Raw genomic sequence first — 15,162 nt, forward strand, 5'->3', positions numbered from 1 at the left:
TGCATGAAGATGGTTCAGCACAGTGCTTGGTACATAGTAAGAGCTCAGTACAATGTAATTATTACTGTTATCAGTTAGCTCCCTTTTTTATTGAATTGAAAAGTCCTTAAGGAAAGGAACACATTGTCTTATGCTTATTTTCTTATTTCCTGTGGGCTTTGTCTTTGCTCAGTCAAAATGTTTTTGCTGATTTGAGAGATAGAGGTATAGCTAGGACTTGGCAGTTGTTTCTAGTATATCGTAAATAGCAATCAATGAAGATTTCCGATTCTGAGTTTGAGTGGGACAATAAGGAGTTGGTTTTAAGAATCTGAGTAAGATTGGAATTTGGATTGATCCATAATTGGAAATATTCTAAGGGGAAGTTAAAAATACAGGAGCTTCAGAAGTGAAGGTGGGGATTTGACAATAATTATTACCATTTTTAAATTGAAGCTAATAAAATGACAATTTAAAGAGAGAACAAAAAGACTGAACATTAATCTTCCTTAAAGAATCTTGGTTATGTGATCTGGCTTCTTGAGCATCACAAAGAGAAGAATGAGTGAGCACTGTGGCTTGAAGTGGTGAGTGATCTCATCCCACTTTTTAGGAGGCAAGTCCTTGGGAGAGTTTAGCTCACGATAGGGCTGAATTTTCCTCCCAGTGTTCCTCCTTGTGCAGAATGCTCCCCCTCCAGCACGTGGAGACAGATAAACGCTCCGACTAGGAGCAGAAGTCTGGGAGGGTTCAAATGTACCTTTAGGCAGTATGTTTTCTGAAATGAAATTCCCCTGTAATAAAAGCGTTTCAATGCTCACCTGCAATTCTTTTGGAACTTGCAGCCTCTTTTATGACACTATGGATCTGTGATAGCCACTAGCATAAAGAGGTAAGAGCAAAATAATAACACTACATTAACAGGCTTTACAGCTTACCAAGCACTTATAAATTCATGAATTATTAAGTAATGGTGCAAGATAAGGTGATGTTATTGGATAAATATTTTAAATTTGGTTCTTCAAAATAGGATACTGATTAATACTGTTTTTTGTGTTGCTTGTTTTATATCTTTATGTGGGCCTTTATATCATAAAATGTATAAAAGGTACCTGCATAACTGATTAATACCAGAGCAGAAAGACAAATAGTATCTTAATTTTTCCAAAGGACTACTTTGTGGAATTTCAATAATTTTCTTTCAAAATTTTTTTCAAAACCTTTCCAAACTGTTCATTTAAACACAAGTCATTCTTGCATCCTCCTTGCAACCAGGAAGGGACCAGCCTTGAATTTGTGTGTCGCGTACGTTCTTTCCCTCCTTCTCCTCTTCCTCCCTACCCCTAACCCGTGCCTCAGAGACCATTTTCTTCATCTGTTCTGGTGCTGAGCATTCCATCTATAAACATTCTCCTTGAAGGCTTCTTGCCCTTTGTGAAAATGCCATACTCTTGCGAAGGATGTCTTTAACACTTTTTCAGTTACAGGGTTTAGTGTGAATGAGGGGTTGCTACAAGGAGGGTGGAAGTCTTAAAAGGGGGAACTAGGATGCAAAATACCTTACAGTTTAGGGTTGGGTTGGAAACTGTAAAAATATAAACTATGTTTTTAGTATTGGTCTATGATAAAACCCAAGTGTTTGCTTAAAGTTTTAGAGTTTAGTATAATTAAAATACAGTGTGCTTTTCTGCTTATAAGCATTTAAAAGATTCGGTTACTTTGAGGCTATTAAAAATAGCGTTTAATGTGTATTTGTGACACACTTTAGAGAAGTGCCTAATTACTCACACAGAATTAATGGAGCTCAAAAAGAATTTGAGAAATAATTTAACCCACTCTATTTACAAATTAAACAGAGGTCCAGGGTTGAGAAATGTCTTTCAGGAGTGTTTTTTAGGTGTCAGTTGACAGCATTCTTGAATTCTTTTATGTTTTCTTAGGAGTTCATGTTTATGAGTTACAGTAATTGAAATTTCTTCTTAATAGTCGAAGTAACATGTATGTTTTTTGTAGTTAAAGTAGTCTTGTTTGAGATGTGGTGCAACGCATGCATCAGAATTCTTTAGTGTTTCTGTTGTAATAAAAATGCGCAGTATAAGGCACAGATGAAAACTTGTGATTTTATGTTCCCCAACATAACGTTTGAGACCGTTTTCATAAAATTGATGATCTTTTCACCGAAATGTGCTTTTTTAATTGTTTTAGGCATTTAAATCTTAGATACATTTATTTTAGGTTTTGGATTTCAGTTATTTAAAGACTTATTACATGGAATGTTTACAAATCAGCCATTTCAAGGCCTTTTAAGAGTTTAACAGTTTCAGAAACCCTGCGAAGTGGGTTTGTACTGTTGTATAATTACCATTTTAAAGGTGAGGAAAGTGAGGTATGGTGAGCGTAAGTAACTTGCTTATGTAAATAGTTAAGTAGTAGATACAGAAACGGAGCCCTGAGGTAGTCTGACTCCAGGGCCCACTACTAGACTACTCCAACTTGGAATATTATTCAATAAGGGTGGTTAAATTGTTAAATCCAGTTTTTGAAGAGTGTTCAAATTTTAAGCTACATATTTAGAAAAATAAATTTCTACTTTTAGAACTGTTAATTTTTAACAAATATGAACTATATAGGGAGGTCTTTGTGACCAGTTCTTTGATTTTATTAACCTGAAACACATGTAAGTTAAATGACATAGAATTATTTATTTAGTCCTTTGAATATTATAAAGACATATTGTGTCTAGCATGGTAAAACTGACAATTGCTGGTTAATTCAGGACAGCTCAATTAAGGAAATGATGTTTAATTACACATAACTTTAAAATGAAGGTGTACATATTCATTAAGCTACAATTTGAACATAAATAATCGATGCATTAAAAAAGTCATTCCTCACTAATGATTGCATAAAATGTAGAGATGAAACAGTTGAACCTAAGAATAAAAATAACTTAAGAATATAGGACTATAAAAATAATTTTTATGTTAGACACAGAGGACTTAGTACACATTTGACATTTGACTCTGCAAATAATGAATATATAGATTAAAGGAAACACATGGTTATTAGAAAGTAGATTTTTTTTTTCTAAACGAGAATGAACAGAATTGTTATTTCTGGAGTATATGATGAAGTAGGATGCATTTTATTGAAAAAGCACACGTAAGAGCTTGTATGTTTCCTGTTTGAAGGTATTTCTTTTAAAACTTTGTTTCATAATGGTCAAAAAAGGTAGAGGTAACAGCAAAAGAGACTTTGGGGGGGCTTTTTTTCCTACCTTTTCTTGATGAATTTGTTATTTGTATAAAAGACTAGTTGAGAATTTTATTGCTTCCATAATGCCTTTCAAAGGGATGTTCCTTGCTTATTTAAGTTGCCTTACTGTCAGGGAAGTTATTTTAGAAATGAAACTTTGATTTTTTTAATAAAATGAAACTATTTAAAATTGAGAGCAAACTCTTGAGAAGTAGAAATGAGAGATGTAACTTGTGGTTATATGTGAGAAATTAGCTGCAAACAACAAAATAACTTTAGCTAACATAAGCAAAAAAAGGGATTGTTGAAGGGATATGATGTAGATCACAAAATTGATGAGAAGGCTGAAGAACCAGGTCCAGAAAAGCAGAGAAAAAGGAAGGTCAGGTATCAAGAGTCTGCTGCCAGTCATGCGGCAGAATGCTGCAACTAGACACTAGCAATACGAAGTCTAAACCATTTCATCATCTTTTGGTTATTCAGTCAAGATTGAAAGTTCTGACCGAGGCTCAGATTGGCTAGACATAGATCATGTGATATATAGAAGCTGACAGGAGTGGGATGGGTCAGCGTCAGTTCCCTCCTTCTATTAAGTGATGTGAGGTTTTGCCTCCTGTGGGTCCCTCAGGATAGGAATGGTGATTCAATTCTGGCAGAAAAAATAGTGTTCACTGTAGGGGAAAAGATGAGTATGGAGAAGTCAGTTGCTCATTTTTCTTTATGTTGCCTTAAATTCCTTATTATTTCATTTTGATAACTGCATGATCCATTACTGACTAGCAATTTGAATTAAAACTTTTTCCAAAAAATTCAGCCTAAACGTGTTGAAAGAGCAGTTTTTCTTTTTTTTTATTTTAAGAATAATGGATGATGGTTTGAGTAGTATGGGATTTTTCATTAGAACAGAGGTATAATATTCTAGCAATTTGGCATTATGGAGTATTTTGGAAAACAGGACCTATTTGATAATGACAGGCTATTTTTTTAATTTTTTTTTTTAAATTGTAAACCAGGAGTATAATTTAAAGAATTTGAGCTACACTTTTTTTTCCCAAGAGATAATGGGATGTGTATGTGTGTGTGTGTGTGTGTGTGTGTGTATAAGTATATATATACACACACACATATATATATAACTTGGAAGGGAGGAAATAGTTTATGCATTTCATTTGTTTATAGTTGGAGAAATTAGTCTTCAGTGAATAGTAAGCGTCATCTATGCAAGTGAATAAATACTTTTACAGGACTTTTGTTGTGGGGAACATAAAGATGAATAGGAAATGCTGCTTGCCTTTAGGAAGCTCACATGTACACAAATGGTTATGACAGTATGGCAAATGCTCTGGTAGGTATAAAATGAAATTTTTTGGAATCATAGGTGAAGGAAAATTTACATTTTCTAGGGAGCATGAAAAAAAGATTTCCTGATAGAGATAATAATTGAAGTAGGCCTTTAAGGATAAATAAAATATTGGTAGGCAGAAATAAGACTAGTGTACCAGGTGAGAGAACAGTGGGAGGAAATAATGAGGTGGGAAGTGTAAAGGTAGAATTTGGGTGTGTTAGGTTTGATATAGTACAAGGAAGTAGTAATGTTTGAGATGGTACAGAGAAGTAGTGAAATGTTTGATATGATACGGGGAAATAGTGAAAGAGTCTGATATATGGAAGGTGCTCAGTAAGTGCTTCTTGGGTTGAATTAAAGTAGAAAGATGTTGGAGCTGGATTATGGAAGCCTGGAAGGCCTTGAATTCTATACTAACTTCGTTCATGTTGTAGGTAGTATGAAGCCACAATCTGTTATAAACCAGGTTTATGAGAATAGGAAGTATATTTGATGACTTCGTTACGGTGATTTATGATGATAAAAAAATAATAGCCGACAGTCATGTAGTGCATACTATGTGCCATACACTGTTCGTTTGGTTGCATTACATATATTAATTCATTTTATACCTAACCCTATGAGATAGTTACTGTTATTCTCTTTTACAGATGAAACTGTGACACAGAGTGTAAATTACTTGCCAGAGATCACATAGGTAGCATGATAAACTATACTGTTAGTTCTTTCTCTGGTTTTATTGTGTATGTAATCGCTCATGCTTTAGGGAGACAGTACAAACCAGCATTGACTGGAGGCTGATAGATACTTAAGTTCAAATCTAGCTTTGCTATTTCTCCGAAGTGGTTTCTTCTCTGAGTTGCAGTTTCCCAATATGTAAAAAGAGATAGAACATCCAGGGTAATGATAAATATTAGAGATAATGTAAAGTGCATAGCAAAATAATTGGCATACAGTAAATAATGGTGGCTCTAGTTATTAAGGGTGTTGAAAATAATTAATTACTTATTTCACTATTACAGTGTTTTCAGTTCTGTGCTGAACACTGGTATGTACAGAAAGTGATGGCATGGTTTTATACTTGAAGCTTACAGTTAAGTTACAGAGATGAAACTAATGTATGTGAAATAATTAAGGATGGCATTTATTTTATTTATTAAAATATCTTACAATTTTACTTGTCAGTAAAGCTGGGGAGAAAAGTCAATGGATAATTATAATAACCTAATTGAGGCAGAACATCTAATGGTCAAAGCATTCAAGAATGAATGTTGAGTCATCTCTTTAGGCAAAGAACCATGAAGAGCTGAGTGTTGGGTGAGGACAAGGGTGTTGAAAGAAGGTGATTATAAATACCAGCAATGTGACCTGCTGCACAAACCAGGACTGAAATAGTATTTTTTTTTTTCTGGTTATGTAGGCATTGCCAACATTTTTTTAAAATGAATTTTTATTGGTGTATAGTTGCTTTACAATGTTGTGTTAGTTTCTACTGTACAGCAAAATGAATTGGCTATACATATATCCTCTCTTTTTTGGATTTCCATCCCATTTAGGTCACCACAGAGCATTGAGTAGAGTTCCCTGTGATAAAAGAGTAGGTTCTCATTAGTAAGGATGACATTTTAGTATTTAGTTGTTTGGGGAGATTAATAAGGGCTGTAGTAGGTGGAGGTTGGTTTATGAATTTGATCAAATCCTTGGAAAAGTATAAATAGGATATGATAGATGGAAGGGTAGGAAGACTTTGTCAGGGTAAGATGTGTAAGCTAAGTTGAAAGCTTTATGATGGCAGGCTGTCTTTTGTTCAGTCTCCAAGTTATGGCCTCATGCATAGTATTTAATAATGCCCAGCAAATATTTTATTGATGAAGGGAAGTCAGGAAGGAGTCTCAAAATATTTGAGGGAGGGATCAGTTAGGAGATTGCCCTACCGGGAATTGAGGTATTCCTATTGGGAGCTTTGGGACAGCAAGTATTTTATTTATTTATTATCCTGCCTTATTTCAGAAGGAGTTTAAATGGGGCACAGTTGTTTGGAATGATTTGATGGGCAGTTGATTTTGTAGATCATTAAGCAGAAGACTGATAAAAGTTAAATTTATGCAGTATTAGTCTGAGTCTAGTGTTTTATTTTATTTTGTTTTTAACAGCTCTATTGAAATATAATTCACATACTGTAAAATTTACCCTTTTAAAGTGTATAATTGAGTGATTTATAGTATATCACCAGGTTGTGCAACCATCTCCACAGTCAATTTTAGAACATTTTTATCACACCAAAAAGAAACTTCATACCCATTTGCAGAAACTCTCCATTCTCGTCACCGTCAACCCTTGGCAACCACTAATTTACTTTCTATCCTTGTGGATTTGCCTATTTGGCTATTTCATATAAATGGAGTTATACAACTTGTGGCCATTTGTGACTGGCTTCTGTCGTGGGACAAGTATTGACTGCTGTGGTCTACATGTTTCGTGGTGGATGCTTGGACTGGTTAGTAGCAAAGAGGTTGGGAAAACATCGCCAAGAGTCTTTGAAAGAATAATTATGGGAGTGGATAGAAGGAAAAAAAGGACTCTGGATAAAGGAAAATGATCTGGGGAAGGAAATGTTTACTGAATACTTAGTGAGTGCCATCCACTGTTATCTTAATTGTCGTGACTGCCTTGCAAATTTGGTTTTATTCCTTAGGAATAAAGTCTATAATCACAAGACAGTAAATGGTGGAACAAACATTTCACTCATGATTTTCTGATTCTGTGGTCCATGTTCTTTCCTCCCTAAGAGTGAAAAGGAATTATTAGATTTTAAGTTTTAGATCTGGAAGAACTGGGAGAATATTTCTGTTGACATTTAGGAATCCAGGTTCTTCCACTCAACAGTCTTGTCAGTCTTTTTGTGTTAAATAGTGACTTTCATGTAATGAGAAGAACATTGGAGGGAACTGGAAATGGAAATGCTTTTTAAAAAATTGCCAGTTATCTTTATAGCTAATTCTCTGTGAATTAGCCATTACATTCTTGTGCTAAAAGTTCCTCACACTACAAGTAGGAAGAAAACTATATAGCTAAGCTGAGAATTGAGATATCATGAAAGTTGGCATTGGGATTCATTTGTAGACCTCCGTTTTCACTTAAAATTTGAAAATTATATGCTTGTTATGTAAAAATCTCTATGTGTACTTTACTTTGTTTTTATAGTATGTTAGGGTGGAAGCTGGTCATTCATATTGAGATAAAATTCTTTCAACTTTAAATTAGTGGTTTTCAATACCAAGAAATTTTGGAAAATGGATTGTACTATTATTAAGGTTCTATCCACCCTAAAGTTCTAGGGTCTTATATTCATTTTGTTGTAAGGTTTAAAATTGTTGAAACATTGAAAGTTAAAACTCTACTGCTGTTTCTCCCTTAGGTAGTCTACAGAGTCACACACCATATTTAGCGTAATAGCTTTGGTACATATTTGTTCTTTTCTGGAATGATTTTTGTCCTAGCTTTTTATTCCAGTTCATTTTTGAAATGTAATTTTTTTTTTTTAAAGATTCTGTTCTCATTTAGTGGTTCAATATCCGTAATGTATTGGGATCTTCAAGTAGTTTTTTGCTTGATAAGGTTTTTCAAAGCAAAAAGAAAAGTGAACCATTGTATTAAATAAAAAAGTATTCTGTCAAATCAACTACATGCTTTCAATAAATAAACATGAATTTGCAGAATTAAAAATAATATCCAACATGAGGGATGCTACTGCTTTTAACTGGTTTTACTACTTAAAAATATTCTTTCCATAAATAATTTTCTTCCTTTTAGAAAGGTATACTGAATAATATAACATATACCCCTGTTTATCAGAATAATTACCTGGTAATGATTCATTTCTTTTTGTTTTTTAAGAATGAAACAACATTATTAACGGCTCTCCTCAAATCCACTTTCCCCCCTGCCCAGAGGCAGTTAGGACCACAATAAAGTAACCATTTCTTGTATAAAATTCTTTTTTTTTTTTGCTGTTCATTTCTATCAATCCGAGCTTTCCCTCTCTCCTAACTTTATTACATTTCCACTGCTGTTCTTCTAATCACTTTGATAACTTCAAAAATGCTTTTGAATTCTCTCCTTTACTGTATTCCTTTCTCAAAGCAATTTCTAACTTTGCTGACCAAAACCAGCATTGTAGATCTTTTCTCATTGCTACCACAGTCCAGGGAGATTTTCTGTATATTTAACTTGCTTCCCTGGGCCACAAAGAAAAAATTTGGTTTAGTTTTTCAAAGTATTATATTGCCCTTATGAATTTCATAAACTTAGGATAGCTTTGCCTTTTTCATTTTATGGTCTCTTTTTAAAGACCACTTAGAAAATGACACTTTCTTATTTAAGTATAGGAAAGCATAAAGAAGTGAAGTAGATTAATGATTTCACTACCCGGATAACCCAATGACATGTTTTAAATTAAAGTAACATACATGCCTCTCTATGCATGAATTATCTCTGGAATACATAAGTGATTGCCTCTTGGGTTAGCAGTGGGGTGGCTAGGAGATAGGCCTGGTAGGGAAAATTACTTTAGTACTTTTTATGTGGTAGGGAAACTTACTTTAGTACTGCTTCTTGTTTTATTTGTTAAAATTTTTATCATGGGCTAATGTTACCTATTCAAAAATTCTTTTAAAAAAATTGAGGTATTTACCTATTTACCTATTTACCTATAGGTAATTCTTCCTTCCTATCCCATCCTTCCTATCTCACCCCTCTAGGTCATCGCAAAAAAATTGAGGTATTTACCTATTTACCTATTACCTATTTACCTATACAAAAATTCTTTTAAAAAATAATTTAGTGCATGGTTAGACCATTTAAGACAAGTGTTAATTTGAAAAACAAAATTCTCCCATCCTGCTGTCTGTAGATAATCAGAATTTACTATTTCTTGTTTAGACTTCCAGAAGACAAAGTGTATGTATATGCTAGCATTATATAATAGAATTATTCCTATGTAGTTTTCTTTTTTCTCTACATATATATGTAAATTTTTGTTTACAATTGACATAAAAATATTTGATACGAAAGTATCAAGGTATTCACAAAATGTATTTTCCCTGTTTAGGACTAGATGTGAAAGTATTCTCGAGATATTTCAAAGTAATAAAGTGTAGTGTAATTAATATTAAAAATAGACACACGTGTACATAGGCAGGAAAACACATACACACACACCATTTATTAAGGAACAGCAAGTTGGAAGGTATTAGGACTGTACTAATTTTGCCTGGGAATCATACTGTGGAAATCAGATGTGTTCCCAAAGGACTGATGAAAATGGAAGATTTGAAAAGGGCCTTTGAGGAAAAAAAGGATTAGGATAAAATAAAACAAGAGCAACAATGAAAAGAAGGATGGAGCATTTATATTTTGTAAGAGCTAGGATTTATGTTTTTTGTTCCTAAATATAATTATCAAGGCTTTATAAAAGTGATTCTTTCTACTTCAGACATAACAGAGTATATTGCAGGGGTTGAGGATTATGAAAGTGAATTGTGGGTACTTAGATGAGTCTGGGAAGGGAAATAGGGTAGTATTCCAACCAGTGAAATTCATTGAGGTGTTCTAAAAAGTAGAGCCTTGATTTTTGTACTATTAAACCATGCTTGACGTTAAACTGTTAATAGGCACATGTACGTTTAAGATTGTTATGTCTTCTTGATGAATTTATCCTTTTATTATTATAAAATTTCTCTTTATCTCTGGTGTTAACTCTTTTTCTTCAAGAAGTTTCATCTGATATCAATACAGCCACTTCAGAGTTACGTTTACTATTTGCCTTCCATCCATCTCTCTTCATTCTCCGTCTCTAAAGTGCATATCATGCAGACAATATATAGTTGGGGCTTTCTTCCTTTCTCTTTCTTCTGTCTCCCTTCCTTCCTCCCTTTTAATTGGAGACTGTAGTGTGTTACATTTAACGTAAAAATTGGTACAGTTGAATTTTGGTATACCGTCTTATTTTTTTTTTTACTTAGAGTTAATAATTTAAAACTTTATGCAGAGTAGAAACCATGCATCTCTGTAGATCTGTTAACTCTCTTGACACTCCCTCTACCCTGCTGTCCTTGTATGCTATAGTATCATAGGTATTATATCTGCATATGTTATAACCCCACAAGGTAATTTGATTTTTGCTTTAAATAGTCAAAAGTGTGTTAAAAAATTAAGCAGAAAAAAGTCTCATTTACCTAGCTGTTTCCCATTTCTGATGTTCTTCATTAATACCACAGTTTCCCTCTGGTATCGTTTCCCCTCAGCCTGAAGAACTTTATTTAGCTCAGGTTTGATGGCAGTGAGTTTTCTTTTCTTTTTTCCTTTTTTTTTTAATAGATCTTTATTGGAGTATAATTGCTTCACAATACCGTGTTAGATTCTGTTGCACAACAAAGCGAATCAGCCATATGCATACACATGTCCCCATATCTCCTCCCTCTTGAGTCTCCCTCCCATCCTTCCTATCTCACCCCTCTAGGTCATCGCAAAGCACCAAGCTGATCTCTCTGTGCTGTGCTGCTGCTTTCCCGCCAGCCAACTGTTTTACATTTGGTAGTGTATATATGTCGATGCTACTCTCACTTCACCCTCCCGCCCCATGTCATCGAGTCCATTCTCTATGTCTACCTCTTTATTCCTGCCCTGCAACTAGGTTCATCAGTACCACTTATTTATTTTTAGATTCCATGTATGTAATCCTTTGTATTTCTGCAATGTCAGTTGTGATTTCTCCTTTTTCATTTCTAATTTTATTGATTTGCGTCCTCTCCCTTTTTTTCTTGATGAGTCTGGTTGAGGGTTTATCAATTTTGTTTATATTCTCAAAGAACCAGCTTTTAGTTTTATTGATCTTTGCTTTCTTCATTTCTATTTCATTTATTTCTGCTCTGACCTTTATGATTTCTTTTCTTCTACTGACTTTGGGTTTTCTTTGTTCTTCTTTCTCTAGTTGTTTTAAGTGTATGGTTAGATTGTTTATTTGAGATTTTTCTTGTTTCTTGAGGTGAGATTGAATTTCTATAAACTTCCGTCTTAGAACTGCTTTTGCTGCGTCCCATAGGTTTTGGGTCATCGTGTTTTCATTGTTATTTGTTTCTATGTAGTTTTTTATTTCTTCTTTGATTTTTTTCAGTGATCTCTTGGTTATTTAGTAGTGCACTGTTTAGCCTCCATGTATTTGTGTTTTTTACAGTTTTTTTCCTGTAATTGATTTCCAGTCTCATAGCATTGTGGCCAGAAAAGATGCTTGATAGGATTTCAGTTTTCTTAAATTTTCCAAGGCTTGATTTGTGACCCAAGATGTGATCTATCCTGGAGAATGAGTTTTCTTTTATTTGAAAAATGTCTTTATTGCACTTTCATTTTTGAAGGATATTTTTGCTTTTAAAAGATTTCTGGGCTGACTATATTTGCACCTCCTTCAGACTTAAAAAATGTTATTCCACTGTCTTTTGGCCTCCATAGTTTCTCATAAGAAGGTGCTAGTAATTTGAATTTTTGTTTCCTGTTAATGAGCCATTTTTCTCCGGCTGCTTTCAAGATTTTTCTTTATCTTTGATTTTCAGTAGTTTGATTATGATGTGCCTAGGTATAGTTTTCTTTGGATTTATTCTGCATCTCTCTCTCTCCCTTCCTTCTGGAACCTATGTCACCTTTCAGATATTGTTCCCCAAGTCTCTGAGGGTCTATTCTTTTCACTTTGTGTCTCTCTTTTTAATTTTTTCCCCCCTCTTGTCAGACTGAATGAGTTTTACTGATCTGCCTTCAAGTTCACTGATTATTTCCTCTGTTCTGCTGTTTAGCTCATCCAGAGAATTTTTTATACCTGACATTGCATTTTTCAGTTCTGTAATTTTCATTTGTTCTTTTTAATAGTTTTAGAGTTTCTATGATATTTACTATTAGTCATTACTATTTCATTGTGATAGTCACAGCTGCTTTCAAGTCTTTATCTGATAATTCCAACACTGTGTCATTTCGTCTTCTGTTGAGTATCTTTTCCTTAGAGAATGGGTTACGTTTTCATGATTCTTCATAGATGGAATAATTTTGGTTTGTATGAATATGTCAAGCCTTGCTTATCTGTTTTCTTGATGAATATACACTGTGCTTCCAGTTTTCGGCCATTATGAATAATGCTCTTGTGAACAAATGTTTACACTTCTTTGTGGGGACATATTTTCTTTGGTATATACCTAGAATTAGAATTGCTGGGTCATATGGTAAGTGAATGTTTAAGTGTTTTCCAAAGTGGCTGTTTAATTTACAAGTGATTTTGATTATTTTCTATCATTCCAACTAGGAATGTATGAAATTTACCTCAGTGTACTTTTTTTTTTTTTTTTTGGTGGTATGCGGGCCTCTCACTGTTGTGGCCTCTCCCGTTGCGGAGCTCAGGCTCCGGACACGCAGGCTCAGCAGCCATGGCTCACGGGCCTAGCTGCTCCGCGGCATGTAGGATCTTCCCAGACCGGGGCACACACCCGTGTCCCCTGCATTGGCAGGCGGACTCTCAACCACTGCGCCACCAGGGAAGCCCTCCTCAGTGTACTTTTAATTTGCCTTTGTTTTTCTTTTTTTACCCCACAGAGTTGAGCATCTTTTCATTTATAGCCATTTATATTTCTTTTTCTTTGAATGGTTATTGTCTTTTACCTTTCACTTTCTTCTCTCCTTATTTCCCTCCCTTGTTGACATCACCTCCTAGATATCCTTTATATATTAAGGTGATTAACTCTGTCTCTGAGTGCAGCTAATTTTTCTCTTTTGGTCATTTTTCTTTTGGCTACTTTTGGTATGTTTTTGTGAAGAACTTTTAAATTTTCACGTAATTGGAGTATCAGTTTTTTTTTAATGTCTGGATTTTGAATTATAGTTACTAAGACACCCCTGTTCCAGGGTTATAAAGAAGTTATCCTGCATTACCTTTTAAAGTTTTTGGTTTATTTCCCTACCCTGTTTTAATATTTCATCCATTTAGATTTATTTTGTTTTAACATGTACGATATGTACAGAATTTAATTATTTTCCCCAGTAGCTGTCAAGTTTACATAGCTGTTTAAGAAAATTGTTGTAAAATATACACAACATAAAATTGACAGTTTTAACCATTTTTAAGTGTACAGTTTAGTGGCATTAAGTACATTCACAACTATAACCACCATTCTTCTTCAGAACTTTTTCATTTTCCCAAACTGAAACTCTGTACCCATAGAACAGTAACAACCATACCCCACCTCCATCCCTGGCAGCCACCATCCAGCTTCTGTCTCTGTGAATTTGACTATTTTGGGTACCTCATTTAAGTGGAATCATATAGTATTTGACCTTTTGTGATTGGCTTATTTCACTTAGGATGATGTCCTCAAGGTTCATTCATACTGTATGTAGTAGCATGTGTCAGAATTTCCTTCCTTTTGAAGGCTAACTAATATTCCATTGTATGTATATACCACATTTGTTTATCCATTCATTTGTCAGTGGACCTTTGCATTGCTTCCACCTTTTTGTCTATTATGCATAATGTTGCTGTGAACATTGGTGTACAAAAATCTGTTGAAGCCCCTGCTTTCTTTTTTTTTTTTTTTTGGTATATACCCAGAAATGGCATTGCTGGATTTTGTGGTAATTCTGTGATTAATTTTTTGAGGAATTGCCATATTGTTTTTTGTAGCAGCTGCACCATTTTACATTCCTATCAGCAGTGTGCAAGAGTTTCTCCGTATCCTCACTGATATTTTTGTTTGTTTTTGATGTTTTGGTAATAGCCATCCTAATGGATGTGAAGTGGTATCTCATTTTGGTTTTGATTTGAATTTTCTTAATTATTAATAATGTTGAGCATCTTTTCATGTGCTTGTTGGCCTTTTGTATATCTCCTTTGGAGAGATGTCTATTCAAGTCCTTTGCCTGTTTTAAAAACTGGGTTGTTTATTTTGTTGTTGAGTTGTAGGAGTTCTTTATATATTCTGGATATTAACTCCTTATCAGATATATGATTTGTAACTGTTTTCTTCCATTTTGTGGGTTGCCTTTGCACACTATTGATAGTGTCCTTTGGTACCCAAAAGTTATTAATTTTGATGATGTTCAATTTATTGTTTATGGTTGTTGTTGCCTCCTTGTGTCATGTCCAAGAAATCCTTGCCAAATTTAATGTCATAAAGCTTTGTCCCCTATATTTTCCTCAAAGAGTTTTATAGTTTTAGATCTTATATGTAGGTCTTGATCCATTTTGAGTTAAATTTTGTATGTGGTATAAGATAAAAGTCCATGTTCATTAAATAATGGATATCCAGTTTTCCCAGCACCCTTTCTCGAAAAGACTATCCTTTCCCTGTTTGAATGGTTATGGCACCCTTGTCAAAAATTATTTGACCATATATGAGAGGATTTATTTCTGGGCTTTGTTCTGTTCCATTAGTCTGTGTGTCTCTATGTCAGTGCCATACAGCTTTTGTTACTGTAACTTTGTACGAAGTTTTAAAATCAGGAAGTGTGAGACCTCCAACTTTGTTTGAGATTGTTTTGGCTATTCATAG

General features: G+C 34.1%; 1 protein-coding gene across 1 annotated transcript in view; it reads left to right on the plus strand.

Annotated features, from left to right (window-relative positions):
• Positions 1-15,162, plus strand: part of ACTR3 (actin related protein 3) — a 58,370-nt gene that overhangs the window by 5,413 nt on the left and 37,795 nt on the right. The window lies entirely within an intron of this gene.

This window comes from Globicephala melas, chromosome 7, assembly GCF_963455315.2.
Source record: "Globicephala melas chromosome 7, mGloMel1.2, whole genome shotgun sequence".
Classification (NCBI taxonomy): domain Eukaryota; kingdom Metazoa; phylum Chordata; class Mammalia; order Artiodactyla; family Delphinidae; genus Globicephala; species Globicephala melas.